Source organism: Musa acuminata, chromosome BXJ1-8 (genome assembly GCF_036884655.1).
Source record: "Musa acuminata AAA Group cultivar baxijiao chromosome BXJ1-8, Cavendish_Baxijiao_AAA, whole genome shotgun sequence".
Lineage (NCBI taxonomy): Eukaryota > Viridiplantae > Streptophyta > Magnoliopsida > Zingiberales > Musaceae > Musa > Musa acuminata.
This window is the reverse complement of record NC_088334.1, coordinates 39,195,123-39,218,563: the sequence shown is the minus strand read 5'-3', so window position 1 is coordinate 39,218,563 and position 23,441 is coordinate 39,195,123. Positions and strand designations below refer to the sequence as shown.

The 23,441-nt window shown below is 53.0% G+C and overlaps 2 non-coding genes and 33 pseudogenes across 2 annotated transcripts; all 35 read right to left on the bottom strand.

Moving 5' to 3' along the window:
* Positions 1 to 125: 125 nt before the first annotated feature.
* Positions 126 to 236, bottom strand: LOC135591368 (5S ribosomal RNA; annotated as a pseudogene).
* Positions 237 to 780: 544 nt separating this feature from the next.
* LOC135591587 (5S ribosomal RNA) lies at positions 781 to 891 on the bottom strand (annotated as a pseudogene).
* Positions 892 to 1,435: 544 nt separating this feature from the next.
* On the bottom strand, positions 1,436 to 1,546 carry LOC135591686 (5S ribosomal RNA; annotated as a pseudogene).
* A 544-nt stretch (positions 1,547 to 2,090) lies between these two features.
* LOC135591367 (5S ribosomal RNA) lies at positions 2,091 to 2,201 on the bottom strand (annotated as a pseudogene).
* Positions 2,202 to 2,745: 544 nt separating this feature from the next.
* On the bottom strand, positions 2,746 to 2,856 carry LOC135591586 (5S ribosomal RNA; annotated as a pseudogene).
* Positions 2,857 to 3,400: 544 nt separating this feature from the next.
* LOC135591366 (5S ribosomal RNA) lies at positions 3,401 to 3,511 on the bottom strand (annotated as a pseudogene).
* A 544-nt stretch (positions 3,512 to 4,055) lies between these two features.
* Positions 4,056 to 4,166, bottom strand: LOC135591584 (5S ribosomal RNA; annotated as a pseudogene).
* A 544-nt stretch (positions 4,167 to 4,710) lies between these two features.
* On the bottom strand, positions 4,711 to 4,821 carry LOC135591364 (5S ribosomal RNA; annotated as a pseudogene).
* Positions 4,822 to 5,363: 542 nt separating this feature from the next.
* Positions 5,364 to 5,474, bottom strand: LOC135591583 (5S ribosomal RNA; annotated as a pseudogene).
* Positions 5,475 to 6,017: 543 nt separating this feature from the next.
* On the bottom strand, positions 6,018 to 6,128 carry LOC135591363 (5S ribosomal RNA; annotated as a pseudogene).
* A 544-nt stretch (positions 6,129 to 6,672) lies between these two features.
* LOC135591119 (5S ribosomal RNA) lies at positions 6,673 to 6,783 on the bottom strand (annotated as a pseudogene).
* Positions 6,784 to 7,327: 544 nt separating this feature from the next.
* On the bottom strand, positions 7,328 to 7,438 carry LOC135591582 (5S ribosomal RNA; annotated as a pseudogene).
* A 544-nt stretch (positions 7,439 to 7,982) lies between these two features.
* On the bottom strand, positions 7,983 to 8,093 carry LOC135591118 (5S ribosomal RNA; annotated as a pseudogene).
* Positions 8,094 to 8,636: 543 nt separating this feature from the next.
* On the bottom strand, positions 8,637 to 8,747 carry LOC135591362 (5S ribosomal RNA; annotated as a pseudogene).
* Positions 8,748 to 9,291: 544 nt separating this feature from the next.
* LOC135591117 (5S ribosomal RNA) lies at positions 9,292 to 9,402 on the bottom strand (annotated as a pseudogene).
* A 758-nt stretch (positions 9,403 to 10,160) lies between these two features.
* Positions 10,161 to 10,279, bottom strand: LOC135590445 (5S ribosomal RNA). The gene has a single exon (XR_010477853.1). It is a non-coding gene; the product is annotated as a 5S ribosomal RNA (ribosomal RNA).
* A 544-nt stretch (positions 10,280 to 10,823) lies between these two features.
* On the bottom strand, positions 10,824 to 10,934 carry LOC135591654 (5S ribosomal RNA; annotated as a pseudogene).
* A 545-nt stretch (positions 10,935 to 11,479) lies between these two features.
* LOC135591115 (5S ribosomal RNA) lies at positions 11,480 to 11,590 on the bottom strand (annotated as a pseudogene).
* Positions 11,591 to 12,134: 544 nt separating this feature from the next.
* On the bottom strand, positions 12,135 to 12,245 carry LOC135591114 (5S ribosomal RNA; annotated as a pseudogene).
* Positions 12,246 to 12,789: 544 nt separating this feature from the next.
* Positions 12,790 to 12,900, bottom strand: LOC135591361 (5S ribosomal RNA; annotated as a pseudogene).
* A 542-nt stretch (positions 12,901 to 13,442) lies between these two features.
* Positions 13,443 to 13,553, bottom strand: LOC135591581 (5S ribosomal RNA; annotated as a pseudogene).
* Positions 13,554 to 14,096: 543 nt separating this feature from the next.
* LOC135591359 (5S ribosomal RNA) lies at positions 14,097 to 14,207 on the bottom strand (annotated as a pseudogene).
* Positions 14,208 to 14,751: 544 nt separating this feature from the next.
* LOC135591113 (5S ribosomal RNA) lies at positions 14,752 to 14,862 on the bottom strand (annotated as a pseudogene).
* A 544-nt stretch (positions 14,863 to 15,406) lies between these two features.
* LOC135591579 (5S ribosomal RNA) lies at positions 15,407 to 15,517 on the bottom strand (annotated as a pseudogene).
* A 544-nt stretch (positions 15,518 to 16,061) lies between these two features.
* LOC135591111 (5S ribosomal RNA) lies at positions 16,062 to 16,172 on the bottom strand (annotated as a pseudogene).
* Positions 16,173 to 16,715: 543 nt separating this feature from the next.
* Positions 16,716 to 16,826, bottom strand: LOC135591358 (5S ribosomal RNA; annotated as a pseudogene).
* A 544-nt stretch (positions 16,827 to 17,370) lies between these two features.
* Positions 17,371 to 17,481, bottom strand: LOC135591110 (5S ribosomal RNA; annotated as a pseudogene).
* A 758-nt stretch (positions 17,482 to 18,239) lies between these two features.
* LOC135590444 (5S ribosomal RNA) lies at positions 18,240 to 18,358 on the bottom strand. Its single transcript, XR_010477852.1, has one exon. It is a non-coding gene; the product is annotated as a 5S ribosomal RNA (ribosomal RNA).
* Positions 18,359 to 18,902: 544 nt separating this feature from the next.
* Positions 18,903 to 19,013, bottom strand: LOC135591653 (5S ribosomal RNA; annotated as a pseudogene).
* A 545-nt stretch (positions 19,014 to 19,558) lies between these two features.
* Positions 19,559 to 19,669, bottom strand: LOC135591109 (5S ribosomal RNA; annotated as a pseudogene).
* Positions 19,670 to 20,428: 759 nt separating this feature from the next.
* On the bottom strand, positions 20,429 to 20,539 carry LOC135591108 (5S ribosomal RNA; annotated as a pseudogene).
* Positions 20,540 to 20,993: 454 nt separating this feature from the next.
* Positions 20,994 to 21,104, bottom strand: LOC135591107 (5S ribosomal RNA; annotated as a pseudogene).
* Positions 21,105 to 21,648: 544 nt separating this feature from the next.
* LOC135591106 (5S ribosomal RNA) lies at positions 21,649 to 21,759 on the bottom strand (annotated as a pseudogene).
* A 544-nt stretch (positions 21,760 to 22,303) lies between these two features.
* LOC135591561 (5S ribosomal RNA) lies at positions 22,304 to 22,414 on the bottom strand (annotated as a pseudogene).
* Positions 22,415 to 22,958: 544 nt separating this feature from the next.
* LOC135591105 (5S ribosomal RNA) lies at positions 22,959 to 23,069 on the bottom strand (annotated as a pseudogene).
* Positions 23,070 to 23,441: the final 372 nt, after the last annotated feature.

Here is a 23,441-nt window from a genome sequence, read left to right as displayed (position 1 = left end):
GATTTCATTATTCTCCTGCTATATATATGTTAATGACATATTTATTGTTGGCCATAATGCTGGAAAAATTGAAAAGCTTAAAAGAGAGTTTTAAGTAAGTCTTTTGGCCGCTCGGGGCGCAAAAAGGAGTGCAACACGAGGACTTCCCAGGGGGTCACCCATCCTAGTACTACTCTCGCCCAAGCACGCTTAACTTCGGAGTTCTGATGGGATCCGGTGCTGGTATGATCGCACCCGTTTTGTGTGCGTCGTCCCTCGCCTTTGTGCACGTCGCGAACGGCGCATCGACGACCGGAGCCCCGAAACCTCTCGAACGATCTCGGAATCGCCATTGTCGGATCCCTCCGATGCCCACGAGGCCGACCGCGTACCGGACACGGCAAGCGCGCGCCGAAACCATCGGGACTTTCTCGAACGAACTCGGAATCGCTATTGCGGCCCCATTCCGGAAAGCTCTCTCCGAGCCCCACGAGACTGACTGCGTAGCGGTCACGGCAAATTCCGAGGCCCAAAACCATCGCCTCGGAGGTCGATGGGAGAGGTTTTGGCCGCTCGGGGCACAAAAAGGAGTGCAACACGAGGACTTCCCAGGGGGTCACCCATCCTAGAACTATGTCTGGTCATTGTATGTTTTATGAAGAAATTTTTAGATGATGATTTCATTATTCTCCTGCTATATATATGTTAATGACATATTTATTGTTGGCCATAATGCTGGAAAAATTGAAAAGCTTAAAAGAGAGTTTTAAGTAAGTCTTTTGGCCGCTCGGGGCGCAAAAAGGAGTGCAACACGAGGACTTCCCAGGGGGTCACCCATCCTAGTACTACTCTCGCCCAAGCACGCTTAACTTCGGAGTTCTGATGGGATCCGGTGCTTGTATGATCGCACTCGTTTTGTGTGCGTCGTCCCTCGCCTTTGTGCACGTCGCGGACGGCGCATCGACGACCGGAGCCCCGAAACCTCTCGAACGATCTCGGAATCGCCATTGTCGGATCCCTCCGATGCCCACGAGGCCGACCGCGTACCGGACACGGCAAGCGCGCGCCGAAACCATCGGGACTTTCTCGAACGAACTCGTAATCGCTATTGCGGCCCCATTCCGGAAAGCTCTCTCCGAGCCCCACGAGACTGACTGCGTAGCGGTCACGGCATATTCCGAGGCCCAAAACCATCGCCTCGGAGGTCGACGGGAGAGGTTTTGGCCGCTCGGGGCGCAAAAAGGAGTGCAACACGAGGACTTCCCAGGGGGTCACCCATCCAAGAACCATGTCTGGTCATTGTATGTTTTATGAAGAAATTTTTAGATGATGATTTCTTTATTCTCCTGCTATATATATGTTAATGACATATTTATTGTTGGCCATAATGCTGGAAAAATTGAAAAGCTTAAAAGAGAGTTTTAAGTAAGTCTTTTGGCCGCTCGGGGCGCAAAAAGGAGTGCAACACGAGGACTTCCCAGGGGGTCACCCATCCTAGTACTACTCTCGCCCAAGCACGCTTAACTTCGGAGTTCTGATGAGATCCGGTGCTTGTATGATCGCACTCGTTTTGTGTGCGTCGTCCCTCACCTTTGTGCACGTCGCGGACGGCGCATCGACGACCGGAGCCCCGAAAGCTCTCGAACGATCTCGGAATCGCCATTGTCGGATCCCTCCGATGCCCACGAGGCCGACCGCGTACCGGACACGGCAAGCGCGCGCCGAAACCATCGGGACTTTCTCGAACGAACTCGGAATCGCTATTGCGGCCCCATTCCGGAAAGCTCTCTCCGAGCCCCACGAGACTGATTGCGTAGCGGTCACGGCAAATTCCGAGGCCCAAAACCATCGCCTCGGAGGTCGACGGGAGAGGTTTTGGCCGCTCGGGGCACAAAAAGGAGTGCAACACGAGGACTTCCCAGGGGGTCAACCATCCTAGAACCATGTCTGGTCATTGTATGTTTTATGAAGCAATTTTTAGATGATGATTTCATTATTCTCCTGCTATATATATGTTAATGACATATTTATTGTTGGCCATAATGCTGGAAAAATTAAAAAGCTTAAAAGAGAGTTTTAAGTAAGTCTTTTGGCCGCTCGGGGCGCAAAAAGGAGTGCAACACGAGGACTTCCCAGGGGGTCACCCATCCTAGTACTACTCTCGCCCAAGCACGCTTAACTTCGGAGTTCTGATGGGATCCGGTGCTGGTATGATCGCACCCGTTTTGTGTGCGTCGTCCCTCGCCTTTGTGCACGTCGCGAACGGCGCATCGACGACCGGAGCCCCGAAACCTCTCGAACGATCTCGGAATCGCCATTGTCGGATCCCTCCGATGCCCACGAGGCCGACCGCGTACCGGACACGGCAAGCGCGCGCCGAAACCATCGGGACTTTCTCGAACGAACTCGGAATCGCTATTGCGGCCCCATTCCGGAAAGCTCTCTCCGAGCCCCACGAGACTGACTGCGTAGCGGTCACGGCAAATTCCGAGGCCCAAAACCATCGCCTCGGAGGTCGACGGGAGAGGTTTTGGCCGCTCGGGGCGCAAAAAGGAGTGCAACACGAGGACTTCCCAGGGGGTCACCCATCCAAGAACCATGTCTGGTCATTGTATGTTTTATGAAAAAATTTTTAGATGATGATTTCATTATTCTCCTGCTATATATATGTTAATGACATATTTATTGTTGGCCATAATGCTGGAAAAATTGAAAAGCTTAAAAGAGAGTTTTAAGTAAGTCTTTTGGCCGCTCGGGGCGCAAAAAGGAGTGCAACACGAGGACTTCCCAGGGGGTCACCCATCCTAGTACTACTCTCGCCCAAGCACGCTTAACTTCGGAGTTCTGATGGGATCCGGTGCTTGTATGATCGCACTCGTTTTGTGTGCGTCGTCCCTCGCCTTTGTGCACGTCGCGGACGGCGCATCGACGACCGGAGCCCCGAAAGCTCTCGAACGATCTCGGAATCGCCATTGTCGGATCCCTCCGATGCCCACGAGGCCGACCGCGTACCGGACATGGCAAGCGCGCGCCGAAACCATCGGGACTTTCTCGAACGAACTTGGAATCGCTATTGCGGCCCCATTCCGGAAAGCTCTCTCCGAGCCCCACGAGACTGACTGCGTAGCGGTCACGGCAAATTCCGAGGCCCAAAACCATCGCCTCGGAGGTCGACGGGAGAGGTTTTGGCCGCTCGGGGCACAAAAAGGAGTGCAACACGAGGACTTCCCAGGGGGTCACCCATCCTAGAACCATGTCTGGTCATTGTATGTTTTATGAAGCAATTTTTAGATGATGATTTCATTATTCTCCTGCTATATATATGTTAATGACATATTTATTGTTGGCCATAATGCTGGAAAAATTGAAAAGCTTAAAAGAGAGTTTTAAGTAAGTCTTTTGGCCGCTCGGGGCGCAAAAAGGAGTGCAACACGAGGACTTCCCAGGGGGTCACCCATCCTAGTACTACTCTCGCCCAAGCACGCTTAACTTCGGAGTTCTGATGGGATCCGGTGCTGGTATGATCGCACCCGTTTTGTGTGCGTCGTCCCTCGCCTTTGTGCACGTCGCGAACGGCGCATCGACGACCGGAGCCCCGAAACCTCTCGAACGATCTCGGAATCGCCATTGTCGGATCCCTCCGATGCCCACGAGGCCGACCGCGTACCGGACACGGCAAGCGCGCGCCGAAACCATCGGGACTTTCTCGAACGAACTCGGAATCGCTATTGCGGCCCCATTCCGGAAAGCTATCTCTGAGCCCCACGAGACTGACTGCGTAGCGGTCACGGCAAATTCCGAGGCCCAAAACCATCGCCTCGGAGGTCGACGGGAGAGGTTTTGGCCGCTCGGGGCGCAAAAAGGAGTGCAACACGAGGACTTCCCAGGGGGTCACCCATCCAAAAACCATGTCTGGTCATTGTATGTTTTATGAAAAAATTTTTAGATGATGATTTCATTATTCTCATGCTATATATATGTTAATGACATATTTATTGTTGGCCATAATGCTGGAAAAATTGAAAAGCTTAAAAGAGAGTTTTAAGTAAGTCTTTTGGCCGCTCGGGGCGCAAAAAGGAGTGCAACACGAGGACTTCCCAGGGGGTCACCCATCCTAGTACTACTCTCGCCCAAGCACGCTTAACTTCGGAGTTCTGATGGGATCCGGTGCTTGTATGATCGCACTCGTTTTGTGTGCGTCGTCCCTCGCCTTTGTGCACGTCGCGGACGGCGCATCGACGACCGGAGCCCCGAAAGCTCTCGAACGATCTCGGAATCGCCATTGTCGGATCCCTCCGATGCCCACGAGGCCGACCGCGTACCGGACACGGCAAGCGCGCGCCGAAACCATCGGGACTTTCTCGAACGAACTCGGAATCGCTATTGCGGCCCCATTCCGGAAAGCTCTCTCCGAGCCCCACGAGACTGACTGCGTAGCGGTCACGGCAAATTCCGAGGCCCAAAACCATCGCCTCGGAGGTCGACGGGAGAGGTTTTGGCCGCTCGGGGCACAAAAAGGAGTGCAACACGAGGACTTCCCAGGGGGTCACCCATCCTAGAACCATGTCTTGTCATTGTATGTTTTATGAAGCAATTTTTAGATGATGATTTCATTATTCTCCTGCTATATATATGTTAATGACATATTTATTGTTGGCCATAATGCTGGAAAAATTGAAAAGCTTAAAAGAGAGTTTTAAGTAAGTCTTTTGGCCGCTCGGGGCGCAAAAAGGAGTGCAACACGAGGACTTCCCAGGGGGTCACCCATCCTAGTACTACTCTCGCCCAAGCACGCTTAACTTCGGAGTTCTGATGGGATCCGGTGCTGGTATGATCGCACCCGTTTTGTGTGCGTCGTCCCTCGCCTTTGTGCACGTCGCGAACGGCGCATCGACGACCGGAGCCCCGAAACCTCTCGAACGATCTCGGAATCGCCATTGTCGGATCCCTCCGATGCCCACGAGGCCGACCGCGTACCGGACACGGCAAGCGCGCCGAAACCATCGGGACTTTCTCGAACGAACTCGGAATCGCTATTGCGGCCCCATTCCGGAAAGCTCTCTCCGAGCCCCACGAGACTGACAGCGTAGCGGTCACGGCAAATTCCGAGGCCCAAAACCATCGCCTCGGAGGTCGACGGGAGAGGTTTTGGCCGCTCGGGGCGCAAAAAGGAGTGCAACACGAGGACTTCCCAGGGGGTCACCCATCCAAGAACCATGTCTGGTCATTGTATGTTTTATGAAAAAATTTTTAGATGATGATTTCATTATTCTCCTGCTATATATATGTTAATGACATATTTATTGTTGGCCATAATGCTGGAAAAATTGAAAAGCTTAAAAGAGAGTTTTAAGTAAGTCTTTTGGCCGCTCGGGGCGCAAAAAGGAGTGCAACACGAGGACTTCCCAGGGGGTCACCCATCCTAGTACTACTCTCGCCCAAGCACGCTTAACTTCGGAGTTCTGATGGGATCCGGTGCTTGTATGATCGCACTCGTTTTGTGTGCGTCGTCCCTCGCCTTTGTGCACGTCGCGGACGGCGCATCGACGACCGGAGCCCCGAAAGCTCTCGAACGATCTCGGAATCGCCATTGTCGGATCCCTCCGATGCCCACGAGGCCGACCGCGTACCGGACACGGCAAGCGCGCGCCGAAACCATCGGGACTTTCTCGAACGAACTCGGAATCGCTATTGCGGCCCCATTCCGGAAAGCTCTCTCCGAGCCCCACGAGACTGACTGCGTAGCGGTCACGGCAAATTCCGAGGCCAAAACCATCGCCTCGGAGGTCGACGGGAGAGGTTTTGGCCGCTCGGGGCACAAAAAGGAGTGCAACACGAGGACTTCCCAGGGGGTCACCCATCCTAGAACCATGTCTGGTCATTGTATGTTTTATGAAGCAATTTTTAGATGATGATTTCATTATTCTCCTGCTATATATATGTTAATGACATATTTATTGTTGGCCATAATGCTGGAAAAATTGAAAAGCTTAAAAGAGAGTTTTAAGTAAGTCTTTTGGCCGCTCGGGGCGCAAAAAGGAGTGCAACACGAGGACTTCCCAGGGGGTCACCCATCCTAGTACTACTCTCGCCCAAGCACGCTTAACTTCGGAGTTCTGATGGGATCCGGTGCTGGTATGATCGCACCCGTTTTGTGTGCGTCGTCCCTCGCCTTTGTGCACGTCCCGAACGGCGCATCGACGACCGGAGCCCCGAAACCTCTCGAACGATCTCGGAATCGCCATTGTCGGATCCCTCCGATGCCCACGAGGCCGACCGCGTACCGGACACGGCAAGCGCGCGCCGAAACCATCGGGACTTTCTCGAACGAACTCGGAATCGCTATTGCGGCCCCATTCCGGAAAGCTCTCTCCGAGCCCCACGAGACTGACTGCGTAGCGGTCACGGCAAATTCCGAGGCCCAAAACCATCGCCTCGGAGGTCGACGGGAGAGGTTTTGGCCGCTCGGGGCACAAAAAGGAGTGCAACACGAGGACTTCCCAGGGGGTCACCCATCCTAGAACTATGTCTGGTCATTGTATGTTTTATGAAGAAATTTTTAGATGATGATTTCATTATTCTCCTGCTATATATATGTTAATGACATATTTATTGTTGGCCATAATGCTGGAAAAATTGAAAAGCTTAAAAGAGAGTTTTAAGTAAGTCTTTTGGCCGCTCGGGGCGCAAAAAGGAGTGCAACACGAGGACTTCCCAGGGGGTCACCCATCCTAGTACTACTCTCGCCCAAGCACGCTTAACTTCGGAGTTCTGATGGGATCCGGTGCTGGTATGATCGCACTCGTTTTGTGTGCGTCGTCCCTCGCCTTTGTGCACGTCGCGGACGGCGCATCGACGACCGGAGCCCCGAAACCTCTCGAACGATCTCGGAATCGCCATTGTCGGATCCCTCCGATGCCCACGAGGCCGACCGCGTACCGGACACGGCAAGCGCGCGCCGAAACCTTCGGGACTTTCTCGAACGAACTCGGAATCGCTATTGCGGCCCCATTCCGGAAAGCTCTCTCCGAGCCCCACGAGACTGACAGCGTAGCGGTCACGGCAAATTCCGAGGCCCAAAACCATCGCCTCGGAGGTCGACGGGAGAGGTTTTGGCCGCTCGGGGCGCAAAAAGGAGTGCAACACGAGGACTTCCCAAGGGGTCACCCATCCAAAAACCATGTCTGGTCATTGTATGTTTTATGAAAAAATTTTTAGATGATGATTTCATTATTCTCATGCTATATATATGTTAATGACATATTTATTGTTGGCCATAATGCTGGAAAAATTGAAAAGCTTAAAAGAGAGTTTTAAGTAAGTCTTTTGGCCGCTCGGGGCGCAAAAAGGAGTGCAACACGAGGACTTCCCAGGGGGTCACCCATCCTAGTACTACTCTCGCCCAAGCACGCTTAACTTCGGAGTTCTGATGGGATCCGGTGCTTGTATGATCGCACTCGTTTTGTGTGCGTCGTCCCTCGCCTTTGTGCACGTCGCGGACGGCGCATCGACGACCGGAGCCCCGAAAGCTCTCGAACGATCTCGGAATCGCCATTGTCGGATCCCTCCGATGCCCACGAGGCCGACCGCGTACCGGACACGGCAAGCGCGCGCCGAAACCATCGGGACTTTCTCGAACGAACTCGGAATCGCTATTGCGGCCCCATTCCGGAAAGCTCTCTCCGAGCCCCACGAGACTGACTGCGTAGCGGTCACGGCAAATTCCGAGGCCCAAAACCATCGCCTCGGAGGTCGACGGGAGAGGTTTTGGCCGCTCGGGGCACAAAAAGGAGTGCAACACGAGGACTTCCCAGGGGGTCACCCATCCTAGAACCATGTCTTGTCATTGTATGTTTTATGAAGCAATTTTTAGATGATGATTTCATTATTCTCCTGCTATATATATGTTAATGACATATTTATTGTTGGCCATAATGCTGGAAAAATTGAAAAGCTTAAAAGAGAGTTTTAAGTAAGTCTTTTGGCCGCTCGGGGCGCAAAAAGGAGTGCAACACGAGGACTTCCCAGGGGGTCACCCATCCTAGTACTACTCTCGCCCAAGCACGCTTAACTTCGGAGTTCTGATGGGATCCGGTGCTGGTATGATCGCACTCGTTTTGTGTGCGTCGTCCCTCGCCTTTGTGCACGTCGCGGACGGCGCATCGACGACCGGAGCCCCGAAACCTCTCGAACGATCTCGGAATCGCCATTGTCGGATCCCTCCGATGCCCACGAGGCCGACCGCGTACCGGACACGGCAAGCGCGCGCCGAAACCTTCGGGACTTTCTCGAACGAACTCGGAATCGCTATTGCGGCCCCATTCCGGAAAGCTCTCTCCGAGCCCCACGAGACTGACTGCGTAGCGGTCACGGCAAATTCCGAGGCCAAAACCATCGCCTCGGAGGTCGACGGGAGAGGTTTTGGCCGCTCGGGGCACAAAAAGGAGTGCAACACGAGGACTTCCCAGGGGGTCACCCATCCTAGAACCATGTCTGGTCATTGTATGTTTTATGAAGCAATTTTTAGATGATGATTTCATTATTCTCCTGCTATATATATGTTAATGACATATTTATTGTTGGCCATAATGCTGGAAAAATTGAAAAGCTTAAAAGAGAGTTTTAAGTAAGTCTTTTGGCCGCTCGGGGCGCAAAAAGGAGTGCAACACGAGGACTTCCCAGGGGGTCACCCATCCTAGTACTACTCTCGCCCAAGCACGCTTAACTTCGGAGTTCTGATGGGATCCGGTGCTGGTATGATCGCACCCGTTTTGTGTGCATCGTCCCTCGCCTTTGTGCACGTCCCGAACGGCGCATCGACGACCGGAGCCCCGAAACCTCTCGAACGATCTCGGAATCGCCATTGTCGGATCCCTCCGATGCCCACGAGGCCGACCGCGTACCGGACACGGCAAGCGCGCGCCGAAACCATCGGGACTTTCTCGAACGAACTCGGAATCGCTATTGCGGCCCCATTCCGGAAAGCTCTCTCCGAGCCCCACGAGACTGACTGCGTAGCGGTCACGGCAAATTCCGAGGCCCAAAACCATCGCCTCGGAGGTCGACGGGAGAGGTTTTGGCCGCTCGGGGCACAAAAAGGAGTGCAACACGAGGACTTCCCAGGGGGTCACCCATCCTAGAACTATGTCTGGTCATTGTATGTTTTATGAAGAAATTTTTAGATGATGATTTCATTATTCTCCTGCTATATATATGTTAATGACATATTTATTATTGGCCATAATGCTGGAAAAATTGAAAAGCTTAAAAGAGAGTTTTAAGTAAGTCTTTTGGCCGCTCGGGGCGCAAAAAGGAGTGCAACACGAGGACTTCCCAGGGGGTCACCCATCCTAGTACTACTCTCGCCCAAGCACGCTTAACTTCGGAGTTCTGATGGGATCCGGTGCTGGTATGATCGCACTCGTTTTGTGTGCGTCGTCCCTCGCCTTTGTGCACGTCGCGGACGGCGCATCGACGACCGGAGCCCCGAAACCTCTCGAACGATCTCGGAATCGCCATTGTCGGATCCCTCCGATGCCCACGAGGCCGACCGCGTACCGGACACGGCAAGCGCGCGCCGAAACCTTCGGGACTTTCTCGAACGAACTCGGAATCGCTATTGCGGCCCCATTCCGGAAAGCTCTCTCCGAGCCCCACGAGACTGACTGCGTAGCGGTCACGGCAAATTCCGAGGCCCAAAACCATCGCCTCGGAGGTCGACGGGAGAGGTTTTGGCCGCTCGGGGCGCAAAAAGGAGTGCAACACGAGGACTTCCCAGGGGGTCACCCATCCTAGAACCATGTCTGGTCATTGTATGTTTTATGAAGAAATTTTTAGATGATGATTTCATTATTCTCCTGCTATATATATGTTAATGACATATTTATTGTTGGCCATAATGCTGGAAAAATTGAAAAGCTTAAAAGCGAGTTTTAAGTAAGTCTTTTGGCCGCTCGGGGCGCAAAAAGGAGTGCAACACGAGGACTTCCCAGGGGGTCACCCATCCTAGAACCATGTCTGGTCATTATATGTTTTATGAAGAAATTTTTAGATGATGATTTCATTATTCTCCTGCTATATATATGTTAATGACATATTTATTGTTGGCCATAATGCTGGAAAAATTGAAAAACTTAAAAGAGAGTTTTAAGTAAGTCTTTTGGCCGCTCGGGGCGCAGAAAGGAGTGCAACACGAGGACTTCCCAGGGGGTCACCCATCCTAGTACTACTCTCGCACAAGCAGGCTTAACTTCGGAGTTCTGATGGGATTCGGTGCTTTAGTGCTGGTATGATCGCACTCATTTTGTGTGCGTCGTCCCTCGCCTTTGTGCACGTCGCGGACGGCGCATCGACGACCAGAGCCCCGAAACCTCTCGAACGATCTCGGAATCGCCATTGTCGGATCCCTCCGATGCCCACGAGGCCGACCGCGTACCGGACACGGCAAGCGCGCGCCGAAACCATCGGGACTTTCTCGAACGAACTCGGAATCGCTATTGCGGCCCCATTCCGGAAAGCTCTCTCCGAGCCCCACGAGACTGACTGCGTAGCGGTCACGGCAAATTCCGAGGCCCAAAACCATCGCCTCGGAGGTCGACAGGAGAGGTTTTGGCCGCTCGGGGCGCAAAAAGGAGTGCAACACGAGGACTTCCCAGGGGGTCACCCATCCTAGAACCATGTCTGGTCATTGTATGTTTTATGAAGAAATTTTTAGATGATGATTTCATTATTCTCCTGCTATATATATGTTAATGACATATTTATTGTTGGCCATAATGCTGGAAAAATTGAAAAGCTTAAAAGAGAGTTTCAAGTAAGTCTTTTGGCCGCTCGGGGCGCAAAAAGGAGTGCAACACGAGGACTTCCCAGGGGGTCACCCATCCTAGTTCTACTCTCGCCCAAGCACGCTTAACTTCGGAGTTCTGATGGGATCCGGTGCTGGTATGATCGCACTCGTTTTGTGTGCGTCGTCCCTCGCCTTTGTGCACGTCGCGGACGGCGCATCGACGACCGGAGCCCCGAAACCTCTCGAACGATCTCGGAATCGCCATTGTCGGATCCCTCCGATGCCCACGAGGCCGACCGCGTACCGGACACGGCAAGCGCGTGCCGAAACCATCGGGACTTTCTCGAACGAACTCGGAATCGCTATTGCGGCCCCATTCCGGAAAGCTCTCTCCGAGCCCCACGAGACTGACTGCGTAGCGGTCATGGCAAATTCCGAGGCCCAAAACCATCGCCTCGGAGGTCGACGGGAGAGGTTTTGGCCGCTCGGGGCGCAAAAAGGAGTGCAACACGAGGACTTCCCACGGGGGTCACCCATCCTAGAACCATGTCTGGTCATTGTATGTTTTATGAAGAAATTTTTAGATGATGATTTCATTATTCTCCTGCTATATATATGTTAATGACATATTTATTGTTGGCCATAATGCTCGAAAAATTGAAAAGCTTTAAAGAGAGTTTTAAGTAAGTCTTTTGGCCGCTCGGGGCGCAAAAAGGAGTGCAACACGAGGACTTCCCAGGGGGTCACCCATCCTAGTACTACTCTCGCCCAAGCACGCTTAACTTCGGAGTTCTGATGGGATCCGGTGCTGGTATGATCGCACTCGTTTTGTGTGCGTCGTCCCTCGCCTTTGTGCACGTCGCGGACGGCGCATCGACGACCGGAGCCCCGAAACCTCTCGAACGATCTCGGAATCGCCATTGTCGGATCCCTCCGATGCCCACGAGGCCGACCGCGTACCGGACACGGCAAGCGCGCGCCGAAACCATCGGGACTTTCTCGAACGAACTCTGAATTGCTATTGCGGCCCCATTCCGGAAAGCTCTCTCCGAGCCCCACGAGACTGACAGCGTAGCGGTCACGGCAAATTCCGAGGCCCAAAACCATCGCCTCGGAGGTCGACGGGAGAGGTTTTGGCCGCTCAGGGCGCAAAAAGGAGTGCAACACGAGGACTTCCCAGGGGGTCACCCATCCTAGAACCATGTCAGGTCATTGTATGTTTTATGAAGAAATTTTTAGATGATGATTTCATTATTCTCCTGCTATATATATGTTAATGACATATTTATTGTTGGCCATAATGCTGGAAAAATTGAAAAGCTTAAAAGAGAGTTTCAAGTAAGTCTTTTGGCCGCTCGGGGCGCAAAAAGGAGTGCAACACGAGGACTTCCCAGGGGGTCACCCATCCTAGTACTACTCTCGCCCAAGCACGCTTAACTTCGGAGTTCTGATGGGATCCGGTGCTGGTATGATCGCACTCGTTTTGTGTGCGTCGTCCCTCGCCTTTGTGCACGTCGCGGACGGCGCATCGACGACCGGAGCCCCGAAACCTCTCGAACGATCTCGGAATCGTCATTGTCGGATCCATCTGATGCCCACGAGGCCGACCGCGTACCGGACACGGCAAGCGCGCGCCGAAACCATCGGGACTTTCTCGAACGAACTCGGAATCGCTATTGCGGCCCCATTCCGGAAAGCTCTCTCCGAGCCCCACGAGACTGACTGCGTAGCGGTCACGGCAAATTCCGAGGCCCAAAACCATCGCCTCGGAGGTCGACGGGAGAGGTTTTGGCCGCTCGGGGCACAAAAAGGAGTGCAACACGAGGACTTCCCAGGGGGTCACCCATCCTAGAACCATGTCTTGTCATTGTATGTTTTATGAAGCAATTTTTAGATGATGATTTCATTATTCTCCTGCTATATATATGTTAATGACATATTTATTGTTGGCCATAATGCTGGAAAAATTGAAAAGCTTAAAAGAGAGTTTTAAGTAAGTCTTTTGGCCGCTCGGGGCGCAAAAAGGAGTGCAACACGAGGACTTCCCAGGGGGTCACCCATCCTAGTACTACTCTCGCCCAAGCACGCTTAACTTCGGAGTTCTGATGGGATCCGGTGCTGGTATGATCGCACCCGTTTTGTGTGCGTCGTCCCTCGCCTTTGTGCACGTCGCGAACGGCGCATCGACGACCGGAGCCCCGAAACCTCTCGAACGATCTCGGAATCGCCATTGTCGGATCCCTCCGATGCCCACGAGGCCGACCGCGTACCGGACACGGCAAGCGCGCCGAAACCATCGGGACTTTCTCGAACGAACTCGGAATCGCTATTGCGGCCCCATTCCGGAAAGCTCTCTCCGAGCCCCACGAGACTGACAGCGTAGCGGTCACGGCAAATTCCGAGGCCCAAAACCATCGCCTCGGAGGTCGACGGGAGAGGTTTTGGCCGCTCGGGGCGCAAAAAGGAGTGCAACACGAGGACTTCCCAGGGGGTCACCCATCCAAGAACCATGTCTGGTCATTGTATGTTTTATGAAAAAATTTTTAGATGATGATTTCATTATTCTCCTGCTATATATATGTTAATGACATATTTATTGTTGGCCATAATGCTGGAAAAATTGAAAAGCTTAAAAGAGAGTTTTAAGTAAGTCTTTTGGCCGCTCGGGGCGCAAAAAGGAGTGCAACACGAGGACTTCCCAGGGGGTCACCCATCCTAGTACTACTCTCGCCCAAGCACGCTTAACTTCGGAGTTCTGATGGGATCCGGTGCTTGTATGATCGCACTCGTTTTGTGTGCGTCGTCCCTCGCCTTTGTGCACGTCGCGGACGGCGCATCGACGACCGGAGCCCCGAAAGCTCTCGAACGATCTCGGAATCGCCATTGTCGGATCCCTCCGATGCCCACGAGGCCGACCGCGTACCGGACACGGCAAGCGCGCGCCGAAACCATCGGGACTTTCTCGAACGAACTCGGAATCGCTATTGCGGCCCCATTCCGGAAAGCTCTCTCCGAGCCCCACGAGACTGACTGCGTAGCGGTCACGGCAAATTCCGAGGCCAAAACCATCGCCTCGGAGGTCGACGGGAGAGGTTTTGGCCGCTCGGGGCACAAAAAGGAGTGCAACACGAGGACTTCCCAGGGGGTCACCCATCCTAGAACCATGTCTGGTCATTGTATGTTTTATGAAGCAATTTTTAGATGATGATTTCATTATTCTCCTGCTATATATATGTTAATGACATATTTATTGTTGGCCATAATGCTGGAAAAATTGAAAAGCTTAAAAGAGAGTTTTAAGTAAGTCTTTTGGCCGCTCGGGGCGCAAAAAGGAGTGCAACACGAGGACTTCCCAGGGGGTCACCCATCCTAGTACTACTCTCGCCCAAGCACGCTTAACTTCGGAGTTCTGATGGGATCCGGTGCTGGTATGATCGCACCCGTTTTGTGTGCGTCGTCCCTCGCCTTTGTGCACGTCCCGAACGGCGCATCGACGACCGGAGCCCCGAAACCTCTCGAACGATCTCGGAATCGCCATTGTCGGATCCCTCCGATGCCCACGAGGCCGACCGCGTACCGGACACGGCAAGCGCGCGCCGAAACCATCGGGACTTTCTCGAACGAACTCGGAATCGCTATTGCGGCCCCATTCCGGAAAGCTCTCTCCGAGCCCCACGAGACTGACTGCGTAGCGGTCACGGCAAATTCCGAGGCCCAAAACCATCGCCTCGGAGGTCGACGGGAGAGGTTTTGGCCGCTCGGGGCACAAAAAGGAGTGCAACACGAGGACTTCCCAGGGGGTCACCCATCCTAGAACTATGTCTGGTCATTGTATGTTTTATGAAGAAATTTTTAGATGATGATTTCATTATTCTCCTGCTATATATATGTTAATGACATATTTATTGTTGGCCATAATGCTGGAAAAATTGAAAAGCTTAAAAGAGAGTTTTAAGTAAGTCTTTTGGCCGCTCGGGGCGCAAAAAGGAGTGCAACACGAGGACTTCCCAGGGGGTCACCCATCCTAGTACTACTCTCGCCCAAGCACGCTTAACTTCGGAGTTCTGATGGGATCCGGTGCTGGTATGATCGCACTCGTTTTGTGTGCGTCGTCCCTCGCCTTTGTGCACGTCGCGGACGGCGCATCGACGACCGGAGCCCCGAAACCTCTCGAACGATCTCGGAATCGCCATTGTCGGATCCCTCCGATGCCCACGAGGCCGACCGCGTACCGGACACGGCAAGCGCGCGCCGAAACCTTCGGGACTTTCTCGAACGAACTCGGAATCGCTATTGCGGCCCCATTCCGGAAAGCTCTCTCCGAGCCCCACGAGACTGACAGCGTAGCGGTCACGGCAAATTCCGAGGCCCAAAACCATCGCCTCGGAGGTCGACGGGAGAGGTTTTGGCCGCTCGGGGCGCAAAAAGGAGTGCAACACGAGGACTTCCCAGGGGGTCACCCATCCAAAAACCATGTCTGGTCATTGTATGTTTTATGAAAAAATTTTTAGATGATGATTTCATTATTCTCATGCTATATATATGTTAATGACATATTTATTGTTGGCCATAATGCTGGAAAAATTGAAAAGCTTAAAAGAGAGTTTTAAGTAAGTCTTTTGGCCGCTCGGGGCGCAAAAAGGAGTGCAACACGAGGACTTCCCAGGGGGTCACCCATCCTAGTACTACTCTCGCCCAAGCACGCTTAACTTCGGAGTTCTGATGGGATCCGGTGCTTGTATGATCGCACTCGTTTTGTGTGCGTCGTCCCTCGCCTTTGTGCACGTCGCGGACGGCGCATCGACGACCGGAGCCCCGAAAGCTCTCGAACGATCTCGGAATCGCCATTGTCGGATCCCTCCGATGCCCACGAGGCCGACCGCGTACCGGACACGGCAAGCGCGCGCCGAAACCATCGGGACTTTCTCGAACGAACTCGGAATCGCTATTGCGGCCCCATTCCGGAAAGCTCTCTCCGAGCCCCACGAGACTGACTGCGTAGCGGTCACGGCAAATTCCGAGGCCCAAAACCATCGCCTCGGAGGTCGACGGGAGAGGTTTTGGCCGCTCGGGGCACAAAAAGGAGTGCAACACGAGGACTTCCCAGGGGGTCACCCATCCTAGAACCATGTCTTGTCATTGTATGTTTTATGAAGCAATTTTTAGATGATGATTTCATTATTCTCCTGCTATATATATGTTAATGACATATTTATTGTTGGCCATAATGCTGGAAAAATTGAAAAGCTTAAAAGAGAGTTTTAAGTAAGTCTTTTGGCCGCTCGGGGCGCAAAAAGGAGTGCAACACGAGGACTTCCCAGGGGGTCACCCATCCTAGTACTACTCTCGCCCAAGCACGCTTAACTTCGGAGTTCTGATGGGATCCGGTGCTGGTATGATCGCACTCGTTTTGTGTGCGTCGTCCCTCGCCTTTGTGCACGTCGCGGACGGCGCATCGACGACCGGAGCCCCGAAACCTCTCGAACGATCTCGGAATCGCCATTGTCGGATCCCTCCGATGCCCACGAGGCCGACCGCGTACCGGACACGGCAAGCGCGCGCCGAAACCTTCGGGACTTTCTCGAACGAACTCGGAATCGCTATTGCGGCCCCATTCCGGAAAGCTCTCTCCGAGCCCCACGAGACTGACAGCGTAGCGGTCACGGCAAATTCCGAGGCCAAAACCATCGCCTCGGAGGTCGACGGGAGAGGTTTTGGCCGCTCGGGGCACAAAAAGGAGTGCAACACGAGGACTTCCCAGGGGGTCACCCATCCTAGAACCATGTCTGGTCATTGTATGTTTTATGAAGCAATTTTTAGATGATGATTTCATTATTCTCCTGCTATATATATGTTAATGACATATTTATTGTTGGCCATAATGCTGGAAAAATTGAAAAGCTTAAAAGAGAGTTTTAAGTAAGTCTTTTGGCCGCTCGGGGCGCAAAAAGGAGTGCAACACGAGGACTTCCCAGGGGGTCACCCATCCTAGTACTACTCTCGCCCAAGCACGCTTAACTTCGGAGTTCTGATGGGATCCGGTGCTGGTATGATCGCACCCGTTTTGTGTGCGTCGTCCCTCGCCTTTGTGCACGTCCCGAACGGCGCATCGACGACCGGAGCCCCGAAACCTCTCGAACGATCTCGGAATCGCCATTGTCGGATCCCTCCGATGCCCACGAGGCCGACCGCGTACCGGACACGGCAAGCGCGCGCCGAAACCATCGGGACTTTCTCGAACGAACTCGGAATCGCTATTGCGGCCCCATTCCGGAAAGCTCTCTCCGAGCCCCACGAGACTGACTGCGTAGCGGTCACGGCAAATTCCGAGGCCCAAAACCATCGCCTCGGAGGTCGACGGGAGAGGTTTTGGCCGCTCGGGGCACAAAAAGGAGTGCAACACGAGGACTTCCCAGGGGGTCACCCATCCTAGAACTATGTCTGGTCATTGTATGTTTTATGAAGAAATTTTTAGATGATGATTTCATTATTCTCCTGCTATATATATGTTAATGACATATTTATTGTTGGCCATAATGCTGGAAAAATTGAAAAGCTTAAAAGAGAGTTTTAAGTAAGTCTTTTGGCCGCTCGGGGCGCAAAAAGGAGTGCAACACGAGGACTTCCCAGGGGGTCACCCATCCTAGTACTACTCTCGCCCAAGCACGCTTAACTTCGGAGTTCTGATGGGATCCGGTGCTGGTATGATCGCACTCGTTTTGTGTGCGTCGTCCCTCGCCTTTGTGCACGTCGCGGACGGCGCATCGACGACCGGAGCCCCGAAACCTCTCGAACGATCTCGGAATCGCCATTGTCGGATCCCTCCGATGCCCACGAGGCCGACCGCGTACCGGACACGGCAAGCGCGCGCCGAAACCTTCGGGACTTTCTCGAACGAACTCGGAATCGCTATTGCGGCCCCATTCCGGAAAGCTCTATCCGAGCCCCACGAGACTGACTGCGTAGCGGTCACGGCAAATTCCGAGGCCCAAAACCATCGCCTCGGAGGTCGACGGGAGAGGTTTTGGCCGCTCGGGGCGCAAAAAGGAGTGCAACACGAGGACTTCCCAGGGGGTCACCCATCCTAGAACCATGTCTGGTCATTGTATGTTTTATGAAGAAATTTTTAGATGATGATTTCATTATTCTCCTGCTATATATATGTTAATGACATATTTATTGTTGGCCATAATGCTGGAAAAATTGAAAAGCTTAAAAGCGAGTTTTAAGTAAGTCTTTTGGCCGCTCGGGGCGCAAAAAGGAGTGCAACACGAGGACTTCCCAGGGGGTCACCCATCCTAGAACCATGTCTGGTCATTATATGTTTTATGAAGAAATTTTTAGATGATGATTTCATTATTCTCCTGCTATATATATGTTAATGACATATTTATTGTTGGCCATAATGCTGGAAAAATTGAAAAACTTAAAAGAGAGTTTTAAGTAAGTCTTTTGGCCGCTCGGGGCGCAGAAAGGAGTGCAACACGAGGACTTCCCAGGGGGTCACCCATCCTAGTACTACTCTCGCACAAGCAGGCTTAACTTCGGAGTTCTGATGGGATTCGGTGCTTTAGTGCTGGTATGATCGCACTCATTTTGTGTGCGTCGTCCCTCGCCTTTGTGCACGTCGCGGACGGCGCATCGACGACCAGAGCCCCGAAACCTCTCGAACGATCTCGGAATCGCCATTGTCGGATCCCTCCGATGCCCACGAGGCCGACCGCGTACCGGACACGGCAAGCGCGCGCCGAAACCATCGGGACTTTCTCGAACGAACTCGGAATCGCTATTGCGGCCCCATTCCGGAAAGCTCTCTCCGAGCCCCACGAGACTGACTGCGTAGCGGTCACGGCAAATTCCGAGGCCCAAAACCATCGCCTCGGAGGTCGACAGGAGAGGTTTTGGCCGCTCGGGGCGCAAAAAGGAGTGCAACACGAGGACTTCCCAGGGGGTCACCCATCCTAGAACCATGTCTGGTCATTGTATGTTTTATGAAGAAATTTTTAGATGATGATTTCATTATTCTCCTGCTATATATATGTTAATGACATATTTATTGTTGGCCATAATGCTGGAAAAATTGAAAAGCTTAAAAGAGAGTTTCAAGTAAGTCTTTTGGCCGCTCGGGGCGCAAAAAGGAGTGCAACACGAGGACTTCCCAGGGGGTCACCCATCCTAGTTCTACTCTCGCCCAAGCACGCTTAACTTCGGAGTTCTGATGGGATCCGGTGCTGGTATGATCGCACTCGTTTTGTGTGCGTCGTCCCTCGCCTTTGTGCACGTCGCGGACGGCGCATCGACGACCGGAGCCCCGAAACCTCTCGAACGATCTCGGAATCGCCATTGTCGGATCCCTCCGATGCCCACGAGGCCGACCGCGTACCGGACACGGCAAGCGCGTGCCGAAACCATCGGGACTTTCTCGAACGAACTCGGAATCGCTATTGCGGCCCCATTCCGGAAAGCTCTCTCCGAGCCCCACGAGACTGACTGCGTAGCGGTCATGGCAAATTCCGAGGCCCAAAACCATCGCCTCGGAGGTCGACGGGAGAGGTTTTGGCCGCTCGGGGCGCAAAAAGGAGTGCAACACGAGGACTTCCCACGGGGGTCACCCATCCTAGAACCATGTCTGGTCATTGTATGTTTTATGAAGAAATTTTTAGATGATGATTTCATTATTCTCCTGCTATATATATGTTAATGACATATTTATTGTTGGCCATAATGCTCGAAAAATTGAAAAGCTTTAAAGAGAGTTTTAAGTAAGTCTTTTGGCCGCTCGGGGCGCAAAAAGGAGTGCAACACGAGGACTTCCCAGGGGGTCACCCATCCTAGTACTACTCTCGCCCAAGCACGCTTAACTTCGGAGTTCTGATGGGATCCGGTGCTGGTATGATCGCACTCGTTTTGTGTGCGTCGTCCCTCGCCTTTGTGCACGTCGCGGACGGCGCATCGACGACCGGAGCCCCGAAACCTCTCGAACGATCTCGGAATCGCCATTGTCGGATCCCTCCGATGCCCACGAGGCCGACCGCGTACCGGACACGGCAAGCGCGCGCCGAAACCATCGGGACTTTCTCGAACGAACTCTGAATTGCTATTGCGGCCCCATTCCGGAAAGCTCTCTCCGAGCCCCACGAGACTGACAGCGCAGCGGTCACGGCAAATTCCGAGGCCCAAAACCATCGCCTCGGAGGTCGACGGGAGAGGTTTTGGCCGCTCAGGGCGCAAAAAGGAGTGCAACACGAGGACTTCCCAGGGGGTCACCCATCCTAGAACCATGTCAGGTCATTGTATGTTTTATGAAGAAATTTTTAGATGATGATTTCATTATTCTCCTGCTATATATATGTTAATGACATATTTATTGTTGGCCATAATGCTGGAAAAATTGAAAAGCTTAAAAGAGAGTTTTAAGTAAGTCTTTTGGCCGCTCGGGGCGCAAAAAGGAGTGCAACACGAGGACTTCCCACGGGGGTCACCCATCCTAGAACCATGTCTGGTCATTGTATGTTTTATGAAGAAATTTTTAGATGATGATTTCATTATTCTCCTGCTATATATATGTTAATGACATATTTATTGTTGGCCATAATGCTGGAAAAATTGAAAAGCTTAAAAGAGAGTTTCAAGTAAGTCTTTTGGCCGCTCGGGGCGCAAAAAGGAGTGCAACACGAGGACTTCCCAGGGGGTCACCCATCCTAGTACTACTCTCGCCCAAGCACGCTTAACTTCGGAGTTCTGATGGGATCCGGTGCTGGTATGATCGCACTCGTTTTGTGTGCGTCGTCCCTCGCCTTTGTGCACGTCGCGGAAGGCGCATCGACGACCGGAGCCCCGAAACCTCTCGAACGATCTCGGAATCGCCATTGTCGGATCCCTCCGATGCCCACGAGGCCGACCGCGTACCGGACACGGCAAGCGCGCGCCGAAACCATCGGGACTTTCTCGAACGAACTCGGAATCGCCTCGGAGGTCGACGGGAGAGGTTTTGGCCGCTCGGGGCGCAAAAAGGAGTGCAACACGAGGACTTCCCACGGGGGTCACCCATCCTAGAACCATGTCTGGTCATTGTATGTTTTATGAAGAAATTTTTAGATGATGATTTCATTATTCTCCTGCTATATATATGTTAATGACATATTTATTGTTGGCCATAATGCTGGAAAAATTGAAAAGCTTAAAAGAGAGTTTCAAGTAAGTCTTTTGGCCGCTCGGGGCGCAAAAAGGAGTGCAACACGAGGACTTCCCAGGGGGTCACCCATCCTAGTACTACTCTCGCCCAAGCACGCTTAACTTCGGAGTTCTGATGGGATCCGGTGCTGGTATGATCGCACTCGTTTTGTGTGCGTCGTCCCTCGCCTTTGTGCACGTCGCGGAAGGCGCATCGACGACCGGAGCCCCGAAACCTCTCGAACGATCTCGGAATCGCCATTGTCGGATCCCTCCGATGCCCACGAGGCCGACCGCGTACCGGACACGGCAAGCGCGCGCCGAAACCATCGGGACTTTCTCGAACGAACTCGGAATCGCTATTGCGGCCCCATTCCGGAAAGCTCTCTCCGAGCCCCACGAGACTGACTGCGTAGCGGTCATGGCAAATTCCGAGGCCCAAAACCATCGCCTCGGAGTTCGACGGGAGGGGTTTTGGCCGCTCGCGGCGCAAAAAGGAGTGCAACACGAGGACTTCCCACGGGGTCACCCATCCTAGAACCATGTCTGGTCATTGTATGTTTTATGAAGAAATTTTTAGATGATGATTTCATTATTCTCCTGCTATATATATGTTAATGACATATTTATTGTTGGCCATAATGCTCGAAAAATTGAAAAGCTTTAAAGAGAGTTTTAAGTAAGTCTTTTGGCCGATCGGGGCGCAAAAAGGAGTGCAACACGAGGACTTCCCAGGGGGTCACCCATCCTAGTACTACTCTCGCCCAAGCACGCTTAACTTCGGAGTTCTGATGGGATCCGGTGCTGGTATGATCGCACTCGTTTTGTGTGCGTCGTCCCTCGCCTTTGTGCACGTCGCGGACGGCGCATCGACGACCGGAGCCCCGAAACCTCTCGAACGATCTCGGAATCGCCATTGTCGGATCCCTCCGATGCCCACGAGGCCGACCGCGTACCGGACACGGCAAGCGCGCGCCGAAACAATCGGGACTTTCTCGAACGAACTCGGAATCGCTATTGCGGCCCCATTCCGGAAAGCTCTCTCCGAGCCCCACGAGACTGACTGCGTAGCGGTCACGGCAAATTCCGAGGCCCAAAACCATCGCCTCGGAGGTCGACGGGAGAGGTTTTGGCTGCTCGGGGCGCAAAAAGGAGTGCAACACGAGGACTTCCCAGGGGGTCACCCATCCTAGAACCATGTCTGGTCATTGTATGTTTTATGAAGAAATTTTTAGATGATGATTTCATTATTCTCCTGCTATATATATGTTAATGACATATTTATTGTTGGCCATAATGCTGGAAAAATTGAAAAGCTTAAAAGAGAGTTTTAAGTAAGTCTTTTGGCCGCTCGGGGCGCAAAAAGGAGTGCAACACGAGGACTTCCCAGGGGGTCACCCATCCTAGTACTACTCTCGCCCAAGCACGCTTAACTTAGGAGTTCTGATGGGATCCGGTGCTGGTATGATCGCACTCGTTTTGTGTGCGTCGTCCCTCGCCTTTGTGCACGTCGCGGACGGCGCATCGACGACCGGAGCCCCGAAACCTCTCGAATGATCTCGGAATCGTCATTGTCGGATCCATCCGATGCCCACGAGGTCTACCGCGTACCGGACACGGCAAGCGCGCGCCGAAACCATCGGGACTTTCTCGAACGAACTCGGAATCGCTATTGCGGCCCCATTCCGGAAAGCTCTCTCCGAGCCCCACGAGACTGACTGCTTAGCGGTCACGGCAAATTCCGAGGCCCAAAACCATCGCCTCGGAGGTCGACGGGAGAGGTTTTGGCCGCTCGGGGCGCAAAAAGGAGTGCAACACGAGGACTTCCCAGGGGGTCACCCATCCTAGAACCATGTCTGGTCATTGTATGTTTTATGAAGAAATTTTTAGATGATGATTTCATTATTCTCCTGCTATATATATGTTAATGACATATTTATTGTTGGCCATAATGCTCGAAAAATTGAAAAGCTTTAAAGAGAGTTTTAAGTAAGTCTTTTGGCCGCTCGGGGCGCAAAAAGGAGTGCAACACGAGGACTTCCCAGGGGGTCACCCATCCTAGTACTACTCTCGCCCAAGCACGCTTAACTTCGGAGTTCTGATGGGATCCGGTGCTGGTATGATCGCACTCGTTTTGTGTGCGTCGTCCCTCGCCTTTGTGCACGTCGCGGACGGCGCATCGACGACCGGAGCCCCGAAACCTCTCGAACGATCTCGGAATCGCCATTGTCGGATCCCTCCGATGCCCACGAGGCCGACCGCGTACCGGACACGGCAAGCGCGCGCCGAAACCATCGGGACTTTCTCGAACGAACTCTGAATTGCTATTGCGGCCCCATTCCGGAAAGCTCTCTCCGAGCCCCACGAGACTGACAGCGTAGCAGTCACGGCAAATTCCGAGGCCCAAAACCATCGCCTCGGAGGTCGACGGGAGAGGTTTTGGCCGCTCAGGGCGCAAAAAGGAGTGCAACACGAGGACTTCCCAGGGGGTCACCCATCCTAG